The sequence below is a fragment of the Pieris napi genome, chromosome 24, assembly GCF_905475465.1.
Source record: "Pieris napi chromosome 24, ilPieNapi1.2, whole genome shotgun sequence".
Classification (NCBI taxonomy): domain Eukaryota; kingdom Metazoa; phylum Arthropoda; class Insecta; order Lepidoptera; family Pieridae; genus Pieris; species Pieris napi.
This window is the reverse complement of record NC_062257.1, coordinates 3849970-3876918: the sequence shown is the minus strand read 5'-3', so window position 1 is coordinate 3876918 and position 26949 is coordinate 3849970. Positions and strand designations below refer to the sequence as shown.

At 33.5% G+C, this 26949-nt stretch overlaps 1 protein-coding gene across 2 annotated transcripts in view; it reads left to right on the top strand.

Annotated features, from left to right (window-relative positions):
- Window positions 1-1396: 1396 nt before the first annotated feature.
- Window positions 1397-26949, top strand: part of LOC125061693 (filamin-A) — a 167655-nt gene continuing 142102 nt past the window's right edge. For both annotated transcript variants that reach the window (XM_047667242.1, XM_047667241.1), the window contains exon 1: window positions 1397-1518. The gene's annotated coding sequence lies outside the window, so the exon portion shown is untranslated. The remainder of the gene's footprint in view (window positions 1519-26949) is intronic.

Here is a 26949-nt window from a genome sequence, read left to right as displayed (position 1 = left end):
TGCAACCATTACGCCATGTTCCACGTGACATCTTTAGTAATAAATAATAATAAAATAAATTAAAAACAAAAATTCGTCCCCAAGCAAGCAGCAAGAGGCATGGTAAAATAGGAGCATGCACTTACATTCCCGAGGGAACAACACGCAAATACATAGTCGCAATAACTAACAGCACCCCATACACGAATTCAAGTACGACCAGTCAACACAAGTAGCACCCGTTCACGAGTATGAAGCATGGCCAGCCATCGGCAAATAAGGCAATTTGTTTAAGAAGTATCGATTGGAATCGCAAAATCGTATTTCACGCGTTTTGCGTTACGCTTGCCGCACACTTGCGGTCACACGCGTCATCTAAGAATTCCCACGTCACAAATGTAATCGCACCGCCATATGGCCGGTGTGACCATCAACTGTAGCTAACGACTTAAATGGGCGCATTGTTATGTGGAATGTCATACAGCCTTGCGCTACTACGATGGATTTATTGCGCTGACGCACTAACTCAAGCAGTTAACTCAATTTCAATACTTTTCTTGACATGTTTTTAACTCACTTTCATTGACATGTTTCATTCATTTCACTTTGCTCTTTCTTGAATTACGTGAAGTTGTATTAATACAGTCGTTCCCCCTATAACGAGTGTTCGTATAGCGCGGATTCCACCTACCATATTACGCGATATTTCCCCCTTATAACGCGGAGTGTTTTATGTACCTTTGCCCCTGTTTTAATTGTGTTGTTTTAAAAATTAAATTAATTAATTTATTAAATTTGTGTTTTCGTATAGCGTGATTTCCATCCCCCATATTACGCGGTATTTCCCCCTTATAACGCGGAGTGTTTTATGGACTTATGCGCCTGTTTCAATTGAGTTGTTATAAATTTAAACTAAATAACTTTATTAAATTCGTGTTCTTAGCATTTGAATTGCTCAAAAAAACTGTTTTACGAGAATACTTATACAACGCGATTTCCTAACTACTAACTACAGTATCTCTTTGGAGTAGAGACGGCGTCTGGTAGATAGTACCGGTGACCATAGAGCTGGTGCTTTCCTCGCTCAACGAATAAGTATCGCAATACAGCTAGGAAATGCTGCCAGCACCACCAATACAGCTACCACATGGGGACCAAACTTTTAAGTTATTTTCTTTATTATTTTTGTTATTAATATGTAGGTTAAGAACATTGTATACGCAGATACTGTATATTTGATTGTTATGATTTAATATTAATAGTTATTTATGTATACGAGACTAATCCACGGCTTCTGCGTAAAAAATCCTTATGTAATGTATAAGTAAAATTCTATTTACACGCATGCGCACACCATAAAGAAACAGCGCGGTGGTGCAGCGCATTTACGCTACATACTATACGAGTTACGACCTACTCCTGCGCAACCTCTTACCTCAGTGTGCGTTGAACAGCCTTCGACATTACACGTGTTTTGTGTTTGTTAATTCGTGTTTTGTGTATCATGTGTTGTTTTGTGTTCTCTTATAATGGAACTAGGTATGTAGTTATTCCATTGATTATAATTTCAAGTTGAAACTAAGTTTCGTAACTTAAGAGAAAATATATACGCGTATTTGGATTATGACATCATCAAGATCGCCCACAGTACGCTTTAAGATTGTGTGAAAAATTTACGTAAATTGTTGACCAAGTTTCGATTGATAAATTTGTTGAATTGGCTCGTAATTGAAGTTCTAAGTACACCAGAATGATACCAACTAAGTTCAGACGTACTTAGTCAATTAAATTGTCTAATTGATCATTGATTGATATAGCAACGGGGCGTAACGTAATTTAATTTTAACAAAATTTTGCGTAAAACTTTTGGTTGGATTAACTTAATATTTATTTAACTTGAACACTGAATTATGATTTAAGTATTTTTAACTAAGGTACTCTTTCAAGTACATATATAATTAAAATGTTTATGGATTACATATAGTGTCCGTCGTTAAGTTAGCAATAGATTATGTAATACACACGAAGTATTATTTAATATATAATGTCTACATATAGGTAGCATTACACACATGAACCTCTCATTACCAGTCCTCAAATAAAAAGCGCAAACAACTGGCAAGAAACTCTCCACTACTATTTTCAATGAAGTTTTAGAAGATGCAACAAAAAGCTGTAATCATTACTCCACATAATATTATCATGGTGTAATTTTTACATGCGCAATTAAAACTTGTTCGGGAACAAATATAGTTAAAAAAAGTGCGTGCCTACAAAGTACACATGTCAGAAGTGAAACTTCTTTGGAAAACTAATTTTTAAGTCTTGTTCATATTTATACAAACCTAAAACTTTAGATTTCCGATATTTAGAGAGAGGAAAAAAGGAAGATATGTTAGGAATTTAATAAATTAAAGTGTCGAAAATTAATACAAATAATAAATTTATCTTTTTAATTTATTTCATCTATAATAAAAACACGTGGCATTTTAATTTACAATTCGTCATTAGAGATTCCAATCAATTATCTTCCATAAAATAATAAAATTTCTATAAGGTAATTCACCCTTCTCTCTCTCTCGCTCAGTCTCAATCGCTCTCTCCCTTTTCTTCGACAAAAACGCTGCACATCTTCGTGACGTCATCCGTAAAAAAATTACCCTCATGCGCCTAAAGAAGTTTCACTTTGATAATCGACTGAAGATGACCTACTTCTTTCATAAGATGCGCAGAGGCGATGAGAACTTGGAGAAACTGTTCAACCGACACAGAAGGTGGATCACGTGGCCGTTCACCAACCAGATGGCGGTCCAAGGGTTATAAGAGGCGCTGGACAAAACCGGTGGAAGCAGATTGTCCCCTCCAGATATTTCCTTGACCACGCTGAGACATGAGCTGCAGACTGAAGATTGACAGATAAATTACTATTCATACACTCTGACTCTATGGCTGAGTTTCAGAAACTAGACTTAGCGCCAACTGTGACTTCTGTTCTTCACTTACAGAAGACTCGGACCATAAGTAGCCTTTCATTACCCTACCTTCATTATGTTCTTAACTTCGTTTAAAGTACCTGCTGAAAGAAGAATCCTGATTTCTTACTCAGGAAAACATTGTAATATTCCAACATCCAACTAAAAGAATATATATTAAATACGAATTCCATTTTACACAGAGAATTCTCTTTAATATTCGCTTTTTGAATGCCCATTTTCCGTAAAGAAATTCAATTAATGAAAATCAAATGAAACATCATTTACAGGTTCATAATTGTAATGAGATTTTATTATTATTAAGTTAAAACATCGTATGAACTTGGCAACTCATAAGTTCCGTGTCTTAGGGTGTGATTCAGATACGAATCAATTGTTTTATTATATGATTGGACATTCACACCAATACACCTAGTCCCATGCTAAGCTGGTGAAGCTTGTGTTATGGGTACTAGGCAACGGATATACGTACATATTATAGATAGAAAGACATATAAATACATATTTAAACACCCAAGACCTAAGCACAACACCAAATGCTCATCACATCGATGTTTGTCTCAGCCGGGGATCGAACCCGGGACCCATGGATTCGCAGTCAGGGGTACTAACCACTAGACCGATGAGCCGTCAATTGTGACATCTGCTACGGATGAAATAATTTTGTTTAAAGTAGTTGATTAACTAATTAAAAGCGAATAAGCTACCTAAAGCGAAACCATGCTACGTTATCAAGTATGTAAACTTATCTTGGCTGTAGTCATTTCAAAGACATATTTTGCTAAGGAGAAAATAATTTCAGGTTCATAGCAGTGTAGTAAAAAAAACAATTTAGTTGACATATTGAATTGTGTTTAACTTTACATCATTATCTGTATTTTAATTACATTATTGTCCGATTGGCGGCGCCAGATTCGCTTAGTCTCACATCACGTAAACACGCCCAGTTTGGACAAATACAAGTATGGACCAAAAACACCTAAACCTTTTCATAGGGAAGTCATAGTTCGGGCTAAGTTTCGTTAGAATTGTCACTTTCTGTCGCAATGGTGGTAACAACTGTTAAGATAGTTGGTAATAAAAAAAACATTAAAAATTTACGAATATTTATTTAAGTTTACCACATCATACATAATACTATATCTACACTATATGTTACAAATTCTATCTAAAATGTCTGATAATTTAGGAAAACATAAACGCTACAAAAAAATTACTATTAAAATATATGCAAGATAAATTAAAAATAAAATACCAGAAATTTATGTAAAAAAAATACCAGAAAAACAGCGGATTAGGTATGAGATAGGCACTTAACAATGCTTTCTTTAAAAATGATCAGCCCACTACGGAATATCCAGCCCTGGTTAAGTACTGATTAATCCGTTCTAATCAGGATGAATTAACGAATTAAGAACCAATATGACGGAATAGTACTAAAAACAGAGACAGTATAATAGATGTCTGTTTTATGGTCACTTATCAATTTTAAATTTGCTCTAAATCTATTTCCAAATCCATTTGTATATACACATATATAGAATTATGAAGAAAACGGTGATCATTTAATTGAAATGAATACCAGGGCAAAATGTAGTTCATAAATATTAGACATTTATACTAAACACCGTCTGCAATTGGCAATAGTTACAAATATTTAAAAATAAAAATAAATTGGTGGCGCTACAACCTCTTTTAGGTCTTGGTCAATTTCATGATCATTTTTAAATTTAATAGGCAAGTAGGTGATCAGCCTCTAGTGCCTGACACACGCCGTCGACTCTTTGGGTCTAAGACATGTTGGTTCACGATGTTTTCCTTCACCGTTCGAGCAAATGTTAAAAGCGCACATAGAAAGTCCATTGGTGCACAGCTGGAACGAACCTACGACCTCAGGTATGAGAGTCGCACGTTGAAGCCACTAAGCCAACACTGCTTTAAACAAAGTAACAAATATTTATAAACAGTAAAAACTTCAATATTACTTAGACTTAATTAAAAACTAAACTACGAATACTTCTTACATTTATGACTCGCGACTACAGAAATTCTGAAATATTTCATTACATTAAAGTTAAGCTTATTTTAACGAAATGCAACAGTACTTTATAGAAATGGAGACCAAAGATGTAAGTTTGAGTTCAAAACTTTTGATCAAAATGGCCAAACTAAAGTTAGTATAACTTTCCAGCTTTTTAGACTTAAATGTACTAGCTACTATATTATATACTAGCTGATCCGGCAAACGTCGTTTTGCCATTTTTATCATTTATGTGATGCTTGTTGTGCCTCACTCGACTTTTTTGTAGATATTTATAAGATCTACAATTACTTAGAACATTTTATGGTTCTATCTTTAATAGTTTCGGCAGGGTACGCAAAATAAGTAACTTTTTTGGTTGATTTTTTACACCTTGTGTCCGAAAAACCCTAATATCTTACGGAACCCTATTTTTGTTCAAAATTAAATATAGCCTATATTACTCGTGGATAATGTAGCTTTCGAATGGTGAAAGAATTTTTAAAATCGGTCCAGTAGTTTATGAGCCTATTCATTACAATCAAACAAACAAACAAACAAACAAAGTTTTCCTCTTTATAATATTAGTGTAGACTAGCTGTGATGTTTTACGCTAGAACCCTTTGGTTTTAAAGGTCTGGGGTTCATCTGCTTCGTGATTTGTTTTTGAAGTGAAACTTCTTTATCGGGGTTGGAAAAAAAAATAGTGTAACATTTTTTCGTTACGCGTCACATTTGTCCGTTCCGCGCCATCTTTTGAAGTGAAACTTCTTTATCGACGTATGGGAGAAATTTTGTAGCAGGTTACGCCGCCATGTTGCTTTTTGAAGTCAAACTTCTTTATCGGCGTTGGAAAAAAATTTACACACATTTGTTACATTTTTCGGTTACGCGCCATCTTTTTCTTGTCCCTACCACGGTTGATCCGAAGAGATTCGAAGCCATTAGTAACAAAAATATATAATAACGATAACAATGATAGTAATACTAATAATTTTATTACAATTAATGAATTCTGTAATAATCTTAGTACTACATAGTAGTACAGTAATAATTTAAAATGAAATAATTGTATTTGTATTCATGTCTATGATAATATTTAACCAATTTCTGTAAAGTTGCATATAGTAGATCATTTTTCGAAAAATAAGGTCATAAAGAAGTTTCACTTCTTACGTGTCTACACCTAGTACACGCACACATTTTTTTCTAATAGGCAAGTAAGTGATTAGGCTTCTGTGCGTGACACACGCCGTCGACGCGACGTGTTGTATAAGCCATGACGGCTACCTCACGATTTTTTTCCTTCACCATACGAAAGAGTGTTAAATGCGCATATAGACAGAAAGTTCATTGGTACAGATCCTTCATTAGCAGTATTATAGCGAGAGAACGTTTAGAAGTTTAGTTTATTATAAAGTGACTGAAATATTCTGATTATTATTAAAGAAACCTAAAAAAACAACAACAAGTATTGACAACAATAATAATGAATAAATAGAGCAGTGTTGGCCTGTGGCTTCAGCGTGCGACTCTCATACCTGAGGTCGTAGGTTCGATCCCCGGCTGTGCACCAATGGACTTTTATGTGCGCATTTAACATTTGCTCGAACGGTGAAGGAAAACATCGCGAGGAAACCGACATGTCTTCGACACAAAAAACTCGACGGCGCGTGTCAGGCACTGGAGGCTAATTACCTACTTGCCTATTAGAGTTAATAAATGATCATGAAACAATTCAGAAATCTGAGGCCAAGACCTAAAGAGGTTGTAGCGCCACTGATAAATAATTATAAATAACTTGACTGTATTGTTATAATGATAATTAATATGACATTTGGAAGCCTATTTAAATATGGATTGTGCGGTGTGTTTTATAATTTATCAATCTGATCGTACCACTTTCTTTCCAATAAACGATTTATTATTATTACGAAAACAAGTACAGGATTATTTAATGTATCTTATATATATACTAGCAAACTCGGCGAACTCCGTTGCGCCACCAGATAGCTTTGTTTTATGTAACATTTCGTTTGGTGATCCCGCTTTTCTGTTGAATTTTTTCCTGAATTTTCTTTGCTATAAACCTCACGGAGCCCGAGACCTTTCCAACGAATGCAAAACCGTGGAAATCGGTTCATGCGTTCTGGAGTTATAGCGTCAGGAAGGAAAACCCGACTTATTTTTATATAGTAGATTAATTAGTATCTCATTGTATACTACCATATATGGGCATGCGTCAAGGCATGAATCAGTGACTTATTAGTCACTTGTGTACATTGAATAAGTAAAGAGATGTTTACGGATATCAATACAGGAAACCGCAATAAAGGATTCCGCCTGTGATAAAAGAAGAAGAAGGCTAGGAGTCAATATTTATGAAAGATATAATCATCGTTGAGCGGGCAAGAAGAACTGGCAAGAAACTCTTCGCCACTCTTCTTAATCGTCCAGTTTTTGCTCCGCCTTACAAATTCGTTCATACAATTGTTTTTTATAGAATAAACGGGCAGGAGCCTCGCCTGATGCTAAGTGATACCGCTCATGGACACTCTCAATGCCAGAAGGCTCGCGAGTGCGTTGCCGGCCTTTTAAGAATTGGTACGCTCTTTTCTTGAAGGACCCTAAGTCGAATTGGTTCGGAAATACTTCAGTGGGCAGCTGGTTCCACATAGCGGTGGTGCGCGGCAGAAACTTTCTTGAACTGCCCTGCGATTCTGCAACTCACTTTTCGAACTCACACAGCGGTTTTCGCATCGGCGGTCGCTCTCAAATCAGTCGTGAAGCAGTCATTTTATGATTTGGCATTCTGAAAAAGTGGGAGCTTGTAGTTTATTGTTTATCAGAATGCCAAATCATAAAAGAAAATTCGAAAAGTGAGTTACAGAATCGCAGGGCTGGTAGAAAATTGTTTGTAAGGCAATCCTATCCCAAGGATTAGGATTATTTTAATAATCGTCAAATTTTTAAAGAGCTATATTGATTAATTTACGAGTTAATGAGAGTTTTGAATTTAGCCTGTGATCATTTTCTATCAAACTCACTCTCTGCGACCCAAAAACTTCCGGTCATGTACCACCTCGAACTGGTAGTAAATGTAAACATCTTTTCCGTGGGGTCCTAGCGCTTTAAGGCTTTTTAAAGGAATATCAAAAAGGTTAGTCGACATCACAGGAGACCGAAGATCTGGCAGCTACCTCGGACAAAGATTTAGTCTAGCTATTCAAAAGGGGAACACTGCCAGTATCTTCGGAACCTTGCCTAAAAGGACTCCTTTTAATAATATATTTTAGTTATTATATGTTAAGGTTATTTATTTATCGATTAGAACCCTCTAATTTAATTTAATTAAGTTTGTTAGCATAAGTTTACCTAACTAACATCTGTTACCTATATGAATAACAAAACTTAAACTCAAAATAACTTTTTTTGAACGCACGATGTTTGGATTGAGAGACACAAATCTTTGGAAATTAAATAAATTGTTCCTGCAAACACGAGTCAAAACCATGGGTTGTAAGATTTATAGCTTAAGGAATATAATATATAAATCAAAACATTTGTAGTTAAGATAAACAGCCGTCTAAATAGATAAAACTATTAATTTTCAATTTACATTAATTTTCCATTTCTCGACCTAAATGTTTATAGTTATAAACTCAATTAAAACTAACGAGAGTTAGTATTCGAAAGGGTTTTCGCGTTCTAGTTCGCTTTGTATTGTGCATATTGTGAAGGTAAGGTTTTCAGTTCAATTATTATATTTACTCGTGTAGACTTCGATTTTAATAATATGGTTTATTTACAAGGTAAAAAAATATTTTGTTTACATTCTGACAGGATTTTTAAGATTGGTAGTAGATTATAGCTGAACTGAAGTTATTATTTCCTTTTTTTGACTTTATATTTATATGTACTCATAATGTAATAGTAACTGATGTGTGGCAGAATATGCGTACTTTAAAAATTTTGTAATTCAAAATTGAAAAATCATTTAATCATATAGGTAATACATTGTACACTTATGATCGTCACAAAAAGAAATGTATATGAAATGCTTCTAACTTTACATTTAGTGCCAGTTCTCAAATCAAGGGCGTAGGACGGAAGAGAAGAATTGGCAATAAAATCTCTCATTCTTAGAATACAAAACACTACAGTAAATTATTTAGTGGTAGCGTCATGCCTGCACTTACTCGCTATTGCGTCGCAGTGCTAGTACAGCGCCAACTCTGGAAGCACTGTTACCTACCGATGCATATGCAGACTTAAAGCTGGGTTCTAACCAACGCTACGAGGTGTTATGTAACATTCGCATCGACCATTACGCTGTGTTCTAAAATCTCTGTTCTCTTCTTTCTTTCTTCTCGTTTAAACTTTGCGCTCCATGTTAGCCAGCCACTCTCAAGCAAGATGTCGTACAGCAAAGTTGTAGGATCTTTGACTCTACTAAAGTATTGTGTAATCCTAAACTATTTCTTCTCTGTATTTTTCTATAAAATACAGAGTCTCACTCCGTTTTATCAAGAAATGACGCTGGTTTCCGTACGTATATATGTTCCTGCCTGCAAGACTCGTGATCGTGCTTTGTTTCACGTTCCTTATTCAACCAAATCGTTCTTGGACACTCTCAATGCTGGCAAGTGCGTTGCCGGCCTTTTAAGAATTGGTTCGTTTTCTTGAAGGATCTTAAGTCGAATTGGTTCGGAAATACTTCAGTGAGCAGCTGGTTCGCGGCAAAACTGCCTTAAAACACTCAGTTGTGGAACGACGGACGTCGAGGTGATACGGGTGGAATTTCGTATTCTGCCTCGACGTCCGATTAAACTCAGATTTATTAATACGAGCAACTCCTTTTATTGTTTTAACAACTCCTTTTTCTTTCTGTTAAATTGCAATTACGCTGCGATATATCAGTTAAAACGTTACAAAAAAACAATGTTTTTTTGAAGTGAAACTTCTTTATCGACGTATGGGAGAAATTTTGTAGCAGGTTACGCGCCATGTTGCTTTTTGAAGTCAAACTTCTTTATCGGCGTTGGAAAAAATTTTACACACATTTGTCACATTTTTCGGTTACGCGCCATCTTTTTCTTGTCCCTACCACGGTTGATCCGAAGAGATTCGAAGCCATTAGTAACAAAAATATATAATAACGATAACAATGATAGTAATACTAATAATTCTATTACAATTAATGAAATTCTGTAATAATCTTAGTACTACATAGTAGTACAGTAATAAGTTAAAATGAAATAATTGTTGTAATTGTTGTCTATGATAATAAAAGCCTTTTGTTAAACTTTATCTAATTTAACTTTATTTAACCAATTTCTGTAAAGTTGCATATAGTAGATCATTTTTCGAAAAATAAGGTCATAAAGAAGTTTCACTTCTTACGTGTGTACACCTAGTACACGCACACATTTTTTCCTGTACAGTCTTGCCAGTATTTTAATAATTTTAACAGTAAGATATAAAACATTTGCAACAATAGTTTGTATTTACTCTGCGCCTCAGGTCGTATGTGTTAAACCGCGTGTCGGAGGTGCTTCGTAAATTATTTATGTAATTACATGTTCGTAAACAAACTCCTTATACACTCTGATTAAATTTGTATTAATTAATGCTTAAATGGGATAACATCTGAACGTACGTATAACGTTAATAATAATAAGAGCCGGATTAATTTCCAATCATCACACAAATAGTATTTGTTGTCTTGTCTTCTTGTTACCCTATATATCTTATATCCTAGCTACCTTTTGTACCGTCAATCGCAACCCCTCCAGCTTTTTTGACGTGACAACGTCTTATAATTCGATGAAGCCGGCTGCACGCACTAAAAAACAAAAAAACAAAAGTGTTTTAATACCTAATTATATGCAGTTGCATACACTACTTTATTTAATCTCATGGCTATAGGTACATTAAATAAAATGCAATATAAAATAAACAAATTATTTATTATAAGTCTGTTATTGGTCTATTGGCTCGGAACCAGCGCGCTGACCACAGAATATAATGTGATCTTAAATTGAATTGAAACCTCCTTGGTCGGGACACATTGTACTTTAATAATTAAAAAATTGTTTTAAAGCATTTAGGAGAATAATACTTTAAATTAAAGAAGTATGTAAATAAAATATGCCAATAAAAGTCTGTATTTCATTTCATAATTAGAATATTTCCGAATGAGATTATATAAAGAATTTTTGATACACGATTTACTTTTTTCTTAATCGATCAACTAAATATAAACTTTCTTTTGAGACACCTTGTACTATCCTACTACTATAATAAAACAAAATAAAAAATAAAAATCCTTTATTGTTTTTAACAAGTTTAACACATAGTAGTTTCGTGTGCCTAAAATTAATTTACTTATGACAAAAAAAACACATTTTGACTATTAACTAGAGTTTAACTAATATACTAACAATTTTAATATCTATTGATTATCGGCAAACGGTAAAGCTCTCCAGTCTTTTCTCATTTTTGCAGTGCGAGTCCATGTTGAACCCGCTATTTTCTTATCGTCATCCTCCCATCTCTTAGCCTGTCTTCCTCTATGTCTCTTTCCGTCTATAGGGTACCATTCTGTGATAAGTTTTGTCCATTTTTCTTTTATTTTCTCTCATCATATGCCCTGTCCACCTCCACTTCAGCTGTTTGTATGTTGTGTATGCATTCTTAAACTTGGTTTTACTTTTGATGTCTATTAATTTTGGTATTGTCTTTGATTGACATAACCTTTACACATTCAAAGAAAAAACTTTTTAACCGGATCAAAGTTATGTATTATTATAAATTTACAATTATTATTTTTTACTATATACTTTTTTTACTATATACATAACTTTAATCCGGTTAAAAAGTTTTTCTTTAAGCCTATTAGGTAATTTTTCTCGGTCTTTTCTTTTGACACCTATTGTACTTCTTTATATGCTATTTAGACAAACTTTAATTTTATTTATCCTACTACTATACTACCTTGTAAATCTAGTAGGTTTAGTACTTATCAGATCTAGTGCTAATTTGTGATGTGGGTGTGATTTATGGCATGATAATGTAGGCGTCGCCCACCTGTATCGGAAGTATTTTTTCTTGAATATATTATCATATGTTACGAAATACCAAAGATATATTACGTATAGGTACTATCGCTATTGTCGAATATATTATTTACATAACGTTTCAAGTGCTTTTCAGTAAAGGTGATATCAGACGGTTCACTCGAATGATTGTTCACTCGAGTGAATGCTTCATTTTTTTTCATTCTATGTTCACACGGCTTAGACGAAATGATACAGAAATGAACATTCATTGTTCTTTATTTTAAATATGTCATCGAATGAAGTTGTACGTCTTGGAATTAGTTTAATTTGTGATCATTTAATCAAAGAGTTGACAAAAAAGAAGCAAAGAAAACGTCGACGGTGGTAGGTGCGACCATGGATTGAAAGAAGAAATTTATTAGGAGCTTCCAATACATAGCTGAGAGAACTAGCCGTTGAAGACCCTGATTCTTATTATAATCATCTACGAATGGATGAAAGTAAATTTGAAGAAAAGTTAAAAAAAAACGTCGACAACGTGATGTCCGTCGGCTACAGGACTCAAAACAAAATGGCCGAATCCGAATGAACGTTCTCTCAGTGTTCAAACCGTTCATTTCTCGTTCATTCGGAGTGGGAATAAAAGATACCGGATGCCAATATCCAACACTGTTGGATCGGTTCACTAATGAATTCATTCGGCACTCGTGTTTCATTTTTTGTTCAGACATTTCATTTCGAGTGAAATGTACCGAATGAAAGATGAAAATGAACAAAAAATGAACCGTCTGATATCACCTTTAGCGAGGGACTGTCACTTTGTGTTTGTCTATGATTGATGTGAGATAGTAATAAATAAAGTAACAGTTTGTCAAAGGGGCCTGAGCGCAGTATTCTAAATAGTAAACGAATTCATAAAATATAACATGCAAACATACAAAAGATGTAGTCAAGTATGACAAACAATTGAAATGGTGGAGCTAAGTAAGGAGAATCTACCACAAAAGACGAGCCCCAATGCAATGGTAGGACGACATTTGATGCGACTTAGGGTCCTTCAAGAAAATTCTTAAAAGGCCGGCCACGCACTTGCGAGCCTTATGGCAATGTGAGTGTCCATGAGCGGCGGTACCACTTAACATCAGATGAGTCTCCTGCTCTTTTGTCTTCTATTAAAAAACACACTGGCTCCAGGTGGCTTGTGTAATAATGGCATTCCTCAAAGATCTAATCATAATCATGTTTATTTTATACTATAATATAGTACATAGTATTGTCTTTTATTGACATAACTTTTACACATTTAAATAAAACACATTTTTACCGGATTGAAGTCATGTATTATTATAAATTTACAATTATATTGCATTATTTTAATTTTTTCCGACGTTTCGCGTGCTTTACAGCGTGCGTGGTCACGTGACCACCGGTAAAAAAGTGTTTTCTTTATACTATATAGTAATCAAAAACATAGACAAAGTGTTTCTTAAGCCCTTTTAACGAAATACAACTTACTAGTGCTATTACAAACTCTTTCATAACTTATCTGTATGTTATTTAATTATTATTGTTTAGTCAAACCACATTTCATTGATTGAAATATGGTGTACAGCATGCAAAAACAAAATTTCCAACATATAAACACTACGAAATAGATTAATAAAAGTACTAGACACAGTTATTTAACTTAGACTAATAAAATCTACAAAGAAACAAAAATTATGACGATTAAACAACTATATTATGTTTATAGCACCTGTATCGTAATAAAAAAAAATATCTCTCTCCATAGTAGCTTATCATTTAAAAAAATCAAACACACCACTACACGCAATACTCGTCGAGTGAGTTTGCTTATCTTGCCGAAGCCGCGCACAAATTATTTAAAGAAGTCTATTACGTATGAGGGTGTGCAATTATTTACTCAATTACCGTCTAAAATTCGTAATATTAGCGCGTTTAACTAATTCAAAAGGGCATTTAAAAGATATGGTAATCAATACTTGTATTAAGATAATGTACTTGTGTGTGTATGTATAATAGTTTTAAACAAAATTGTATTTGTTTTTGTATAAACATACAATCATTCATATTATTTATGTAATTCATTTAAAGAAAAAAGCTTTTACCGGATTAAAGTTATGTATTACCAGCGGACCCGACATACGTTGTCCTGTCTTAACTATGAATATTGATTTCATATTGGTATAATTAATTTAAAAATATTTCAGAAACAAAGTATTATTCTAATGCTTTATGTTATACAACATTCTTTTTTATTTGTTTGTTTTTCTGGCTCGCATATTATTATATTATCAATATAATAACTCCGATCGAAGCATTTATTTTAAACGATATTCATTTTTCTTACATTCTCTTTGACGATATTTGCAGCACGCATTCTGTCAATGTTATGTCAAACGCCATAAGGTTACATCAAAAAGTTCGAATTGTATGGTGGTTAAGTATTCTTAAATTTTCTAATTTTCCGCCCAATTTTTTTCTTTTTTTCTTTTATAAGAACCATCTGCTGACAATTACAAACACAACAAAAAAAAAATCAGACAAATCGGTCAAGCCGTTTTCATGTTATGTCGTGACAACGGAAAACGGGTTTCATTTTTATATATATTGATTATAAATTTACAATTATTTGATATAATTTTAAATTTATCCGACGTTTCGCCTGCTTTACAGCGTACGTGGTCACGGTGACTATGTAATTCATTTTAAGAGGAAATGATAAGCTTTTCTTTGATATAATTGTGTGTGGTTTAAATGTCACATTAATTAATAATAATAATAAAGCCCGTTTTATTTCCAATCATGACAAAAAAACTAATTATTATACACAGCTTAGATTATTTTACATTTTATTTTCTTTTGCTTGTTATTCTACATTCTAGCTTCTTTCAGTACCGTCGATCGGAACCCCTTCACGGGTACAGGCCTCTTCCAGCTTTTTCCAACTGACTCTGTCTATGGCTCTCTTTCTCCATTCGATTCCTGCTACCGCTTCTATTTCTTCTATCCACCTTTTTTTGGGCGACCTCTTTTCCTTCTTCCTCTTGGTCCTTTCCATACGGTCTTTAAGGTCCACCTATTATCTGTGTATTGCCATTGCTCAGTCACATTAACTATAATACATCTATTGCCGCATATAGAATTTGAAATGTACGGATTACGATTTGATGTACGGATTATGATGTTGATTACAAAAATAACTAGGTACTTAGTTAAGTCTAAAATCAGCTTGATGAGTACCTCTGACGATTGCTGAAAAGTAGTTAATTAAAAGAAGTTTTAAATACTGTAAAACTAATATTGTTTTACGAGAGTATAATGTCTTTTTCATTCTCGGAATCGTTAGTAGCGATCGCTCAATTTCTTTGTTCAAAGAAACTCAGACTTGCAATATTGAAGCAATTTCATCAACATTAAGGGAGGTGGAAAACTAGTTCCAACTTGGGCTGCTTAGAGACGGAACTTTATAAAGAGTTCGTAGTAAATGATTTTTAGAAAGAGGTTTTTACATTTAGATGCATATATATAATACACTATTCACTTTACAAGAAGAATATGGTTCTAATTTAATTAAATTATAATAATATATATGTAATAACATTTTAGTGCTATTTTATATTTACTACATAGTAATAAAAAAAATCTTAAAAATAATAAAAAGAAAATAAAACAAATTTAAAAAGTTTGGTCCCTGTGGCAGTGTACCTTTTAGTGCTGGCAGAATTTCCGCGCTGTATTGCGAATGTATTTTGTTCTTAAACATTATATAATTTTCAATTCGTACGATTTATATACTTTAATTTTTTTTTGGGACACGCTTATCTATCATTTGTATGTAGGATTTTTTTTAAACAATTTTGTTCTATTAAAAATCCATTTTTTTTGTAAAGGTTATCAAAATATCCTTTATTTTATACTTATGGTTGATTTTTCGATATTTTAAAAACTTACTTTGTCGGCAATGCGTACATATACCGTTTATTATATTTTATAGGCAGAGCTGCTGGCGAGCAGGAGGGCTACCTAATGATAATTATACCATCGCCCATGAGCACTTACGAGTACAATGCAAGAAGGCATGTGCTTTGACTAAAAAAAAGTACGTGCAAAGTACACATGTCAGAAGTGAAATTTCTTTGGCAAAGTCTTGTTCATATTTATAGCAATCTAAAACTTTAGATTTCCGAGACTTAGCGGGAGGGAAAAAGGAAGATATGTTGGGGATTTAATAAATTTTAATTAATACAAATTATATTTTTTTTATTTATTCCTTCGATAATAAAAATAACGTAATTCGCCCTTCTTACTATCTCTCAATCGGTCTCAATTGCTCTCTCCCTTTTCTTCGACAAAAACGCTGCACATCTTCGTGACGTTTCCGTAAAAAATTACCCTCATACACCTAAAGAAATTTCGCTTCAAAAATTGAAATCTGTCGAAATTATGAGATTTTAAGAACAACTACTTGCGCATTCAAAATAATCATAAAAACTGATACTGAGAACTGAGACCGTGACCAGGATAAAACAATCAATGGTTTTCCCTTACTTCCTTGGATTTCTGCCAATTATAGAATAGTCTTTACAGAGTAGACCTGCTCAATCGAGTACAAAACAGAGAGAAAAACGTTCGGAGATAAAAAATTAAGTTACCAAGTCATCACTTAGTTATATCATAATGTTCATTGTTTCTTTCCCGAAATCTTGGACGCTGAGAAACAATTTCTTTTGTTCTCCAATTTCTTAGTAAAACAGATTCGGCGAATTATGCTTTTGGCTTAAAGGCAGCCATTTTGTCAGACTCGTGCTTTTAAATGGAATTTTGTTGTTTAAATAATTATTCTTGTGAATAGTTTTGGTTGTTTGACACCGTTTCAGGCATGTTTACATTTTCATTTCCTTTAAGTGTATTTCCTGTGCAACGTGTCAGGCACAGAAGGCCATCGTTAGAAACTAACACACACACCCGTCTCCAGTAAGATTCCTTGATTACTGATATTGTTTTCAAAATTCGTTCTAGAAATGAAATACAAAAACTGAACTTTAATTAACTTTTGATAATGCATATGTGTATCTAGTTATATATATAACTAGCAGACCGGCCAAGCGTTGCTGTGGCTAAGGTTTTAGTTATATTACATAGTAGTAACCTATTCAAGGGAAACGGTAGGAGAACACCAGTCATGGGGACCACCATGCTTTTTTGGTGGTAATGCCATTTAATTGTAGCTTATGGGAAACGTTGGTACTTTGAACACAGCGCAATCTGTTAGAATTGTGACCATCAAATAAGCAACAAATATTTTGCAATAAAACCATATTGCGGGTATAAATTGAGATGTTAGCTATCCTATCTTTGAAGTTGGATCAAACTGCACACGGTGTGCAAATTTGATTGATATCGGTTCGGTAGTTTAGGAGTCCATAGCGGACAAACAACGTGACATGTAATTTATATATATTAAGATATGAATTTAGTTAACGAATTAGCTAGTAGCTTGTATTTTTTATTATGTAATTTTGTTTTTTCCTAATTAATTCCCTTTGTTTGCTTCTTTTGTTTCTTCTGTAAATTTTATTCACTTATTGTTCACTTTTGTCAAATTAACGTCGCCTGTTATTGCAGAAGTGTTTTTATAAATAAAAATAATCTTTCTTATAATCAAATAAAATGTAATCTACAACCAGTAGTGTTGTGTAATCTTTAAAAGACTTTGTTAAAGTTAAAAATATATTTTCTATCTAAAACCGTCCATCTTGTTATGTATATCGTTGTACAAATCCCAGTCTAGACTAGAAATTCACAAAATATGAAGCAGATTTTGCGAGACTAATAAACTAACAGAAACAATTATTCTAAAAAACGAATCTAAAATTATCGTGATTCAAGTGCAATTTTTCTTTTTCCAGTGTCTTTTTTCTTTACATAAATTTTTATTGCTTTTTTGTATATTGTATTAAACTTCTTGCTTACGTTATCTCATTTAATCTTGTTTCTCCCTCTAATTGCCTGGAAGAGAACGCTTGAATGCGATGAAGCCGCCACTTGCCTCCTTTTCGTTGAATTATGTCAATTGTATTATAATTCTGCAACAAAGTGTGAATAAATAAACATCAATAATATTAGAAGACAAAAATAGTTTATAAAGAAAGAGGAGTCTGCACATCCGGGGTCGCACACTAACAATGCTTATTAAATTACAAAAAGTAATTAAACGCCCAGCAAAAACCTATGAGCTGAACAAAGTTTTTAAGTGAAATCGCCGCTTAATTGCCGGTACAAGTATTATCATTGGAGCTATTTATTAATCGGAAAATGTATTTCTTCGAAATGACAATATCTACACGTTCTAACCGACCACAAAAAACATTTTTTCCATGTATGTTTACCGTCCGTGGATCGATCTGGATCAAAGTGAAATGGTACTTCCATGAAATAATTGTTCTTTTTATTTTGGTGAGCATTGTTGGCTAATTGGCTTCAGCGTGCGACTCTCATCCCTGAGGTCGTAGGTTCGATCCCCGGCTGGGCACCAATGGTCTTGCTTTGTATGTGCGCACTTAACATTTGCTCGAACGGTGAAGGAAAACATCGCGAGGAAACCGACATGTCTTAGACCCAAAAAGTCGACGGCGTGTGACCCAAAAAGGCACTGAAGGCTGATCACCTACTTGCCTATTAGATTTAAAAATGATCATGAAACAGATTCAAAAATATGAGGCCAAGACCTAAAAGAGGTTGTAGCACAACTGATTTTTTATTTTTTTTTATTTTGGTGCCCCTCAATTATTGGAGATTGGCCGTGCCACGTGAGACAAAGTCAAGTCAAAAATCATTTATTCATTTAGGTAAAACAATGTACACTTATGAACGTCAATAAAGAAATACATATTAAATGCTTCTAATTTTACATTTACAGCCAGTTCTCAAATCAAGGGCGTAGAACGGAAGAGACAACTGGCAATAAACTCTCCGCCACTCTTTTGAATCGCCAAGTTTTTTGTTTTACACAATGTTTGTAAGGAGCTGCAACCATTACACCATGTTCCTTCTTCTTCTTCTTAAAGTGCCTCTCCACTACTGGAGGTTGGCGGTCAGCTCGTCAAACTCCTTCTTATTTTTCGCCAAGCGAATCAGCTGTTCTACGCTGGCCACTCCATGTTCCACATGACATCTTAAGTGAAGGGTATCTTATCCTGTGCTTCCCAGCAACTCTTTCGCAGTTGCAATACCCGTCCAATCATTTAATATATTTAATTATTTTGGACAAAACCTATCAATAGAAATAGGAAATATTCTTATTTATTTTTAGAGCGTTTTGAAGACGTTTCTTTTGTTTTTGAAAAGGTATTTACGACCAGTGTTGGCCTGGTGGCTTCAGCGTGCGACTCTCATCCCTGAGGTCGTAGGTTCGATCCCCGGCTGGGCACCAATGGACTTTCTTTCTTTGTGCGCATTTAACATTCGCTCGAACAGTGAAGAAAAACACCGTGAGGAAACCGACTTGCCTTAGACCCAATAAGCCGCCGGCGTGCGTCAGGCACAGGAGGCTGATCACCAACTTGCCTATTAGATAAACAAATGATCATGAAACAGATATAGAAATCTGAGGCCCTAACGTACAACCATTTTACGCCATTGATTTATTTTCTATCATTAACGACCAGTTTTGTAGACCATGCAAAATACTTGGGCATTCACGTGGATCGAAGACTGACGTGGTAAAGATATGGACAAAGCGGAAGCAACTGGACTTAAAACTTCGCAGTATGCACTGGTTAATAGGACGACACTCTCAAATGAGCACACACAGCAAGTTGACTGTATATAAAGCCATCTTGAAACCAATATGGACCTATGCCATACAGCTTTGGGGTACTGCTAGCAACAGTAACATTGAGATACTGGAAAGATTCGAAACCAAAACACTGAGAACCATATTTAACATCCCTCAATACATCAGTAGTAAGAACATATACCTTGATTTAAAAATACCAACTGTCAAACAGGAGATAGAAACATATAGCATCAATTACCAAAAAAGTCTCTCAAACCACAAAAATGAGCTTGCCCTCAAACTCAGTGGAGATCAAAGCCTTCAACAGAAAAGATTGAAGAGACATACCCAACCCTAAAATATAGATTCCTTAGGATGGAATGGGACACCTACTGGAGAAGTGTCTCACCACGCTAAAAAGCCTAAGCGGATACACTCGTATCGGACAAAGTAGTGGCTTATTGTTGTGTTCAACAGATTGCCGCGGAGCAGAAAGAAAGAAAAAAAAATTAACGACCAGTTTAATTAGATAAAACAGCAAAAACATATGAACTTAAGAACTATGTGAAATCGCCTTTAAAATTGCTGGAACGAGTGACTATGTTCTTGCTTGGGTGACTTCAATACAGCGAAGTCATCCAAGCGTAAATATGTATTACAATATTTCTAGTGCTCAAACCGAGTCTTTGTGAGCTATAATTGAATATTTAAAAACACCGGTGCGATAACGTTTGAGATTTGGGCCTCAGATTTCTGTATCTATTTCGTGATCATTTGTTTTTTCCAATAGGTATGTAGGTCGGTCATCTGTGCCTTACACACTGTCTTATTTTTGAGGCAAGTCGCTGTCCTTCACCGTACGAAAACCATTGGTGAAATTAAACCGTGGATCTTAGGAATGAGAGTCGCATGCTAAAGCTAGACCAAAACCAAAATGAATGTAATAATTAACACAATTTGTATGTGTGTGTGTTAATTTTTTTGAATCTAAACTAAAACATGAGTCAATAACATTAACTCAAGATCAACTCAAAATAGACATGACGCTACGCCTAACATATTTTACACCAACATACAATATACATATTCATGTTTAAATTTTTTTTACTATATCCGTTGTTCAATATGAGACATGGCCTTAAATGAAATATACTAGCGACATTTATTACACATATACTGGGAATAAATATTTCCCAAATTGCTCACAGACAAATAATTAATAAATCTATTCAAATAAAAATTAAAATTTGTTGCAAAGCTTGAAAACGGCTGGGCCGGTTCGAGATTTTTATATTTAGTGCTCCTGAAATAAAAATAAAAATAAATATAAGCGTGGGGCGCTCTGTGCCATATTTTTCGTCTATCGAGCAACCCACGCTTTTTCACAATAAATACCAGTATTTTTTGTTCATTACCATTTTCAGCCTAAATTAGGAATTATTTTTCACTTTTTAGTTTGATGTGCTTTAAAAGCGTGTGTTCTATTTTTTTTTAACAATTTTTTTTTTTTATTTCTTAGTTAAATTTTTTTTATTTTTTTTTCATTTTTTTTTCGGATTATTGCATTGTCATCGATCTTTGACAGGTGCGCAAAGTTTGAATTAAATCTGTCCGTTAAAAGTGGGTCAAAATCGAGTCCGAAGGAGTCGGTTACATACATACATACAGGTGAAGCTAATATAAAGCGTGTAAAAATAAGGACGACTGACTACATCGTCAAGCAGGTTGGCTCCCAGTGGATAAAGGCAAGTGCAGAATATTCTGGAGGAAAATGGAGGAGGCTAAGTCTAGAAATGGACCAAATAAAGAGGCTGATGATGATACAAACCACTATCCAAATCGGTCAATTCTTGCTAAATCTAAGTAAATATATGCAAGATGCAGTCTAGTTACTCAAAAACCGGTTTGGTGAAATTACATAAAGTTCTCAACGTGAGTTGTGCAAATTGCCGTTTGTGAAAACGAATCTTCTGTCATAACACATTTAAAAATATATAAATTTATTTATTTTCCAACACAGAAATACCTAGTAATAATAATAATTAAACTCAAACTCAAAATAACTTTATTCATATAGGTAAACTTATGACCGTCAACAGAAAAGATATTAAAATGATTTTCAATTTGCATTTACTATCAGTTCGCAAGTCAAGGGCGTAGAGCGGGCAAGAAACTCTCCGCCATTCTTTTTAATCGCCAAGTTTTGAGTCATGCAAATTGTTTGAACTGGAGCAAATCAATCCCAAGGATTAGGATCATTTAAATAATCGTCAAATTGATGAAAAGCTTTATTGATTAATTTACATTTAACGAGAGTTTTGAATTTATTCAGTGATAATTCTCTATTATATATTACTACTCTCGGGTCTAGCTCTAGGGTCACCGGTACAATCTACCAGGCGCCAGCGCCTGTGCACTTAAACCCCACGGCCCAAGAGTCTCTACTCTAAATGGAATAAAATTAAAGTTGGAGGAAAGACTCTTATTTTCATTTATTCATCTATATTTTATACATAAACGGCAAACGTATCAAATCAAGATTTGTGATATTGATGACATTTGATTGAAAGAAACTCCGTCACTCCTTTTAATCGTTTTGCAAGTAAGTAGTTTCATTATACCCCCTCCATGTGAGGTGAAATTAACTATGGCTTAGTAAAGAAAAAGTAAATAAAATGTAGACAAAAAATCATAATAGATTAATAACATATGCCCGTAAAATACCAAGGAGTTTCCAATGCTAGATGTTGCGCAATTTTCATAGTCTGTGGCATATAAAAAATCTGTGGCAGAACAAATTTGGCGCGTTTTTATTAATTGGTACTAGATAATATTAATATGTATTATTACTCGAAACTAATAATCATGAAACAGATACTAAAAATATGTATTTTCTATATTCTATACATTTCTATATTACATCAGTAAGTTTTTCGAGTTCGCCTTATGAACTTCAGCCCCAATAGAAACTATTTCAACTTAATTGTTTACACTTCTAAACTAAAATACGGAACGATAAAAGAACTAGTCTCAAGAAAGAATTCTTTGTTTTCGTTTCCTTTCTCGATTGAGATGTATGTGGAGTGAATTAAAACACTTTATTTTCTTTATAAAGCTTAAGAATTGCGTAATTAATAGCATTATAGAAGTGTGGATTAATACTTTTCTTTTTCTATTATTTAGATTTTTGGCACTTTATTTTAGTAATAAACAATTTTGATGTAAGCATTTTTAAGTTAACTGCTGTTTTCTTTGTATGCCTTGAGTTAATTGCCAGTTCTTCTCTTCCGTTCTACGCCCTTGATTTGAGAACTGGCAGTAAATGTATATTTCTTTTTTGACGTTCATAAGTGTACATTGTGTTACCTACATGAATAAATGATTTTTGACTTTGACTTGTTTTCAATGTAAATTGTCAGCTGTCAATTATAACATAACACATTTTTAAAGTGATTGTGTTAGCTTATTTCACGTATAATAACTATATGTATATCGAACAATGTCAGATTAAAATTTCTAAATCTATTTGTTAATGCAAGTAGATGATCAGCCATTTGTTGGGTATATATACGTTTATAGCGATAAAATACATTGGTGCAAAATCAGGATTTTAACAACCTGGCTATCCTAAAAATATGCTTTTAAGTATATCAAATTCGTGGACAGCAACCAACTAGTACTCCACAAGCCGTACTCCGTAGCTCTGATGTTACACTCTCAGAATCGCGTATCAGCTATTTTTACAGTAAAAGTGGTAGTTATTTTGCGTTATTATGTGGCACTAAAAGCGTAATCAATCACCTCAAATGACAATACGTCATCTGCTGGAAACTCACGCTGAAACTTCCGGCTCTGAAATTGACGACACCTAAACGCCATTTTTTACCTAATTTGCCATAGGGTAAATGTATACTTCATGGCCATATGGTAATTGTAACTTTTTGTTATTAAAATTTTATTTGGCGCATGAGGGTAATTTTTTTACTGAACGTCACGAAGATGCAGCGTTTTTGTCGAAAGGGAGAGAGTGATTGAGACCGATTGAGAGAGAGTGAGAAGGGTGAAAACCTTATAGAAATTCTATTTTTAAAATTAAAATTTCGTAAAGAGAATTTATGAAATGTTAGTATTTCAAATTTTATGCAAAATAATTTATTGACAACTCAAAATGCCTCGTGTTTTTCAAATTAAAAAAAAATTAATTTATTATATAATATGTATTAGTTTTCGACACTTAATATTTTAATGACAATTAAATTCATTAAATTCTTAACATATCTTCCTTTTTCCCTCCCTCTAAGTTTCGGAAATCTAAAGTTTTAGATCTTTATAAATATGAACAAGACTTAAAAATTAGTTTGCTAAAGAAGTTTCACTTCTGACATGTGTACTTTGTACACACGCACTTTTTTATTACACTATAGCTCCATACAAAAATGAGTTAGTTACATAGAGTATTAGTTGTGTTAGTAAAATTGTAAAAATTTGTTTATTAAGCGGTCTAGTATTCTATGGCCCCTTTTAACGTAAAAGCCTCCTCCATATTGTATCATTTCTCTTTCTTTTTTTCTCCGATTTTTCTCAATGCAATATTCTAATTGTCTTTTTTATAATTGTGACCTGGGGCCTTAGTCAAGATGCCTTAACAGTAGTGTATGTAGAAAGTCGAAAACTAAATTTGTATGGAAAAGACAGTTCGTGTCGAAAAGTCTTCATACAGATTTAGTTTTTGACTTTCTACATACACTTCTGTTAAGGCATCTTGACTAAGGCCTTTGGAGCGCCTTTTTTGTTGTATTAATGTCCTGTTCTTCGTTTTTCATATGTAATGGAGATCACTTTCCCCACGGGGACCAGCCAGATTGGGGTGTATTTTGTTAATGTAATTGATATTCTTGTATTGTCTTTGCTTTCCGGTAAACCAGTGTACCGGACCTAACTTATTTAGGTGGTAGATTCTCCTGGCTATCTTTTACGACAGTATAACTAGACTAAATTAGGCGGCAACGAGCCTTCTGGCAATGTCCATGGGCGGTGGTATCACTTAACATCAGATGAGCCTGCCCGTTTGCCTCCTATTAAATAAAAAGCTTTTCAGAAATTTATAATCTTATTAAATCATTACTTACCAACATGGTTTCTAATTTAACATTAGTTTTTTTTCAAATTGAACCTATGATACATCCTGAAATCCTGATACGCGCTAACAAACTTAAAAAGTTTGATGATACTTATATATAAAACATGAAATTTAAATAAACTTTTTAAAACTTTTAATTTGGGAATACAATACGCAGTTATCATAAAAGTTAATCGCATTCACACTACGTGAATGGAATAATTCCTTAATCAGTAACAGATGGAATTCATTATATAAATCCTTATAATTTTATTTATAAATGCAATGAAAACGCATTGCACAGACAATATAAACATTAATCCCATTATGTACATGTCAATATGTAAAACTGTGCATAGCGCCATCTAGGGCTCGGTAATATAAACAAATAATAACAACAAAAGAAACTATTTACAATGTATTTTTAATATTTTCCATTTCACTGTTTAAAATAAAATAAATAAATCAGTGGCGCTACATCCTCTTTAGGTCTGGGCCTCAGATTTCTGAATCTGTTTCATGATCATTTTTCGATCTAATAGGCAAGTAGGTGGTTGACATAATTTTGTTTAAAGTAGTTGAAATGAAATACAAAGACTGAACTTTAATTAGCTTTTGAGAATGCATATAATATGTATCTAGTTATATATATAATATGAATTTGGTTAACGAATTACATAGGTTAACGGACCTTTTTCATTGTCCGTTGAGTGAACTGGCAAAAGTTATATTATTTATAGTAGTTAGTTTCTTTTATTTTTTATTATGTAATTTTGTTTTTCCTAGTTAATTCCCTTTGTTTGCTTCTTTTGTTTCTTCTGTAAATTTTATTCACTTATTGTTCACTTTTGTCAAATTAAGGTCGCTGTTACGGCAGAAGTGTTTTTATAAATAAATAAATAAAAATCTTTCTTATAATCAAATAAAATGTAATCTACAACAAGTAGTGTTAAGTAATCTTTAAAAGACTACCTATTTATTAAAGTTAATATATATTTTCAATCTAAAATCTGGTTATAAATATCGTAGTACAAATCCCAGTCTAGACTAGAAATTCACACAATGTGAAGCAGATATTTTCCGAGACTAATAAACTAACAGAAATAATGATTCAAAAAAACGGATTTAAAATTATCGTGATTCAAGTGCACTTTTTCTTTTTCATGTGTCTTTTTTTATTACTCTTTACATAAATTTTGATTGTTTTTTTGTATGTATTAGACTTCTTGCTTACGTTATCTCATTTAATCTTGTTTCTCCCTCTAATTGCCTGGAAGAGAATGCTCGAAAGCGAAGAGGCCGCCAGTTGCCCTCCTTTTCATTTAATTATGTCAATTGTATTTTATTTCTGCAACGAAGTGTGAATAAATAAATAAATAAATTTACGTATGTCTGCGAACGAGCGTCTTAGAAATTATTACTATTCATTGACACATAATGCCTGTTGTAACATCGATGCGACCTACCTGCACTTTTGTACCAAATATGGTACATATTGTTAGAAACTAATATTTTTATTTTATATAGTGTATTTTCAAATAATTTCATAACACGATGTACATAACTAACTTACTCTAAATTTTCTTACTTAGTGAATGTAATTCTTTGAGAAATAAAGTATCTTTGAACCTATATTCTAATTAACATCAATAATATTAGAAGACAAAAATAAATTGTTCAAAATTGTTTTGGAAGAGGAGTCTGCACATCCGGGGTCGCACACTAACAATGCTTATTAAATACTTACCAAAAAGTAATATTAAACGCACAGCAAAAACCTATGAGCTGAACAAAGTTTTTAAGTGAAATCGCCGCTTAATTGCCGGAACATGTCTTATCATTGAAGCAATTAATTAATCGGAAGATGTATGTCTTCGAAATGACAGTATGTACACGTTCTAACCGACCACAAAAAACCTTTGTATAGTCACCGTCCGTGGATCGGTCTGAATCAAAGTGAAGTACTTCCATGAAAT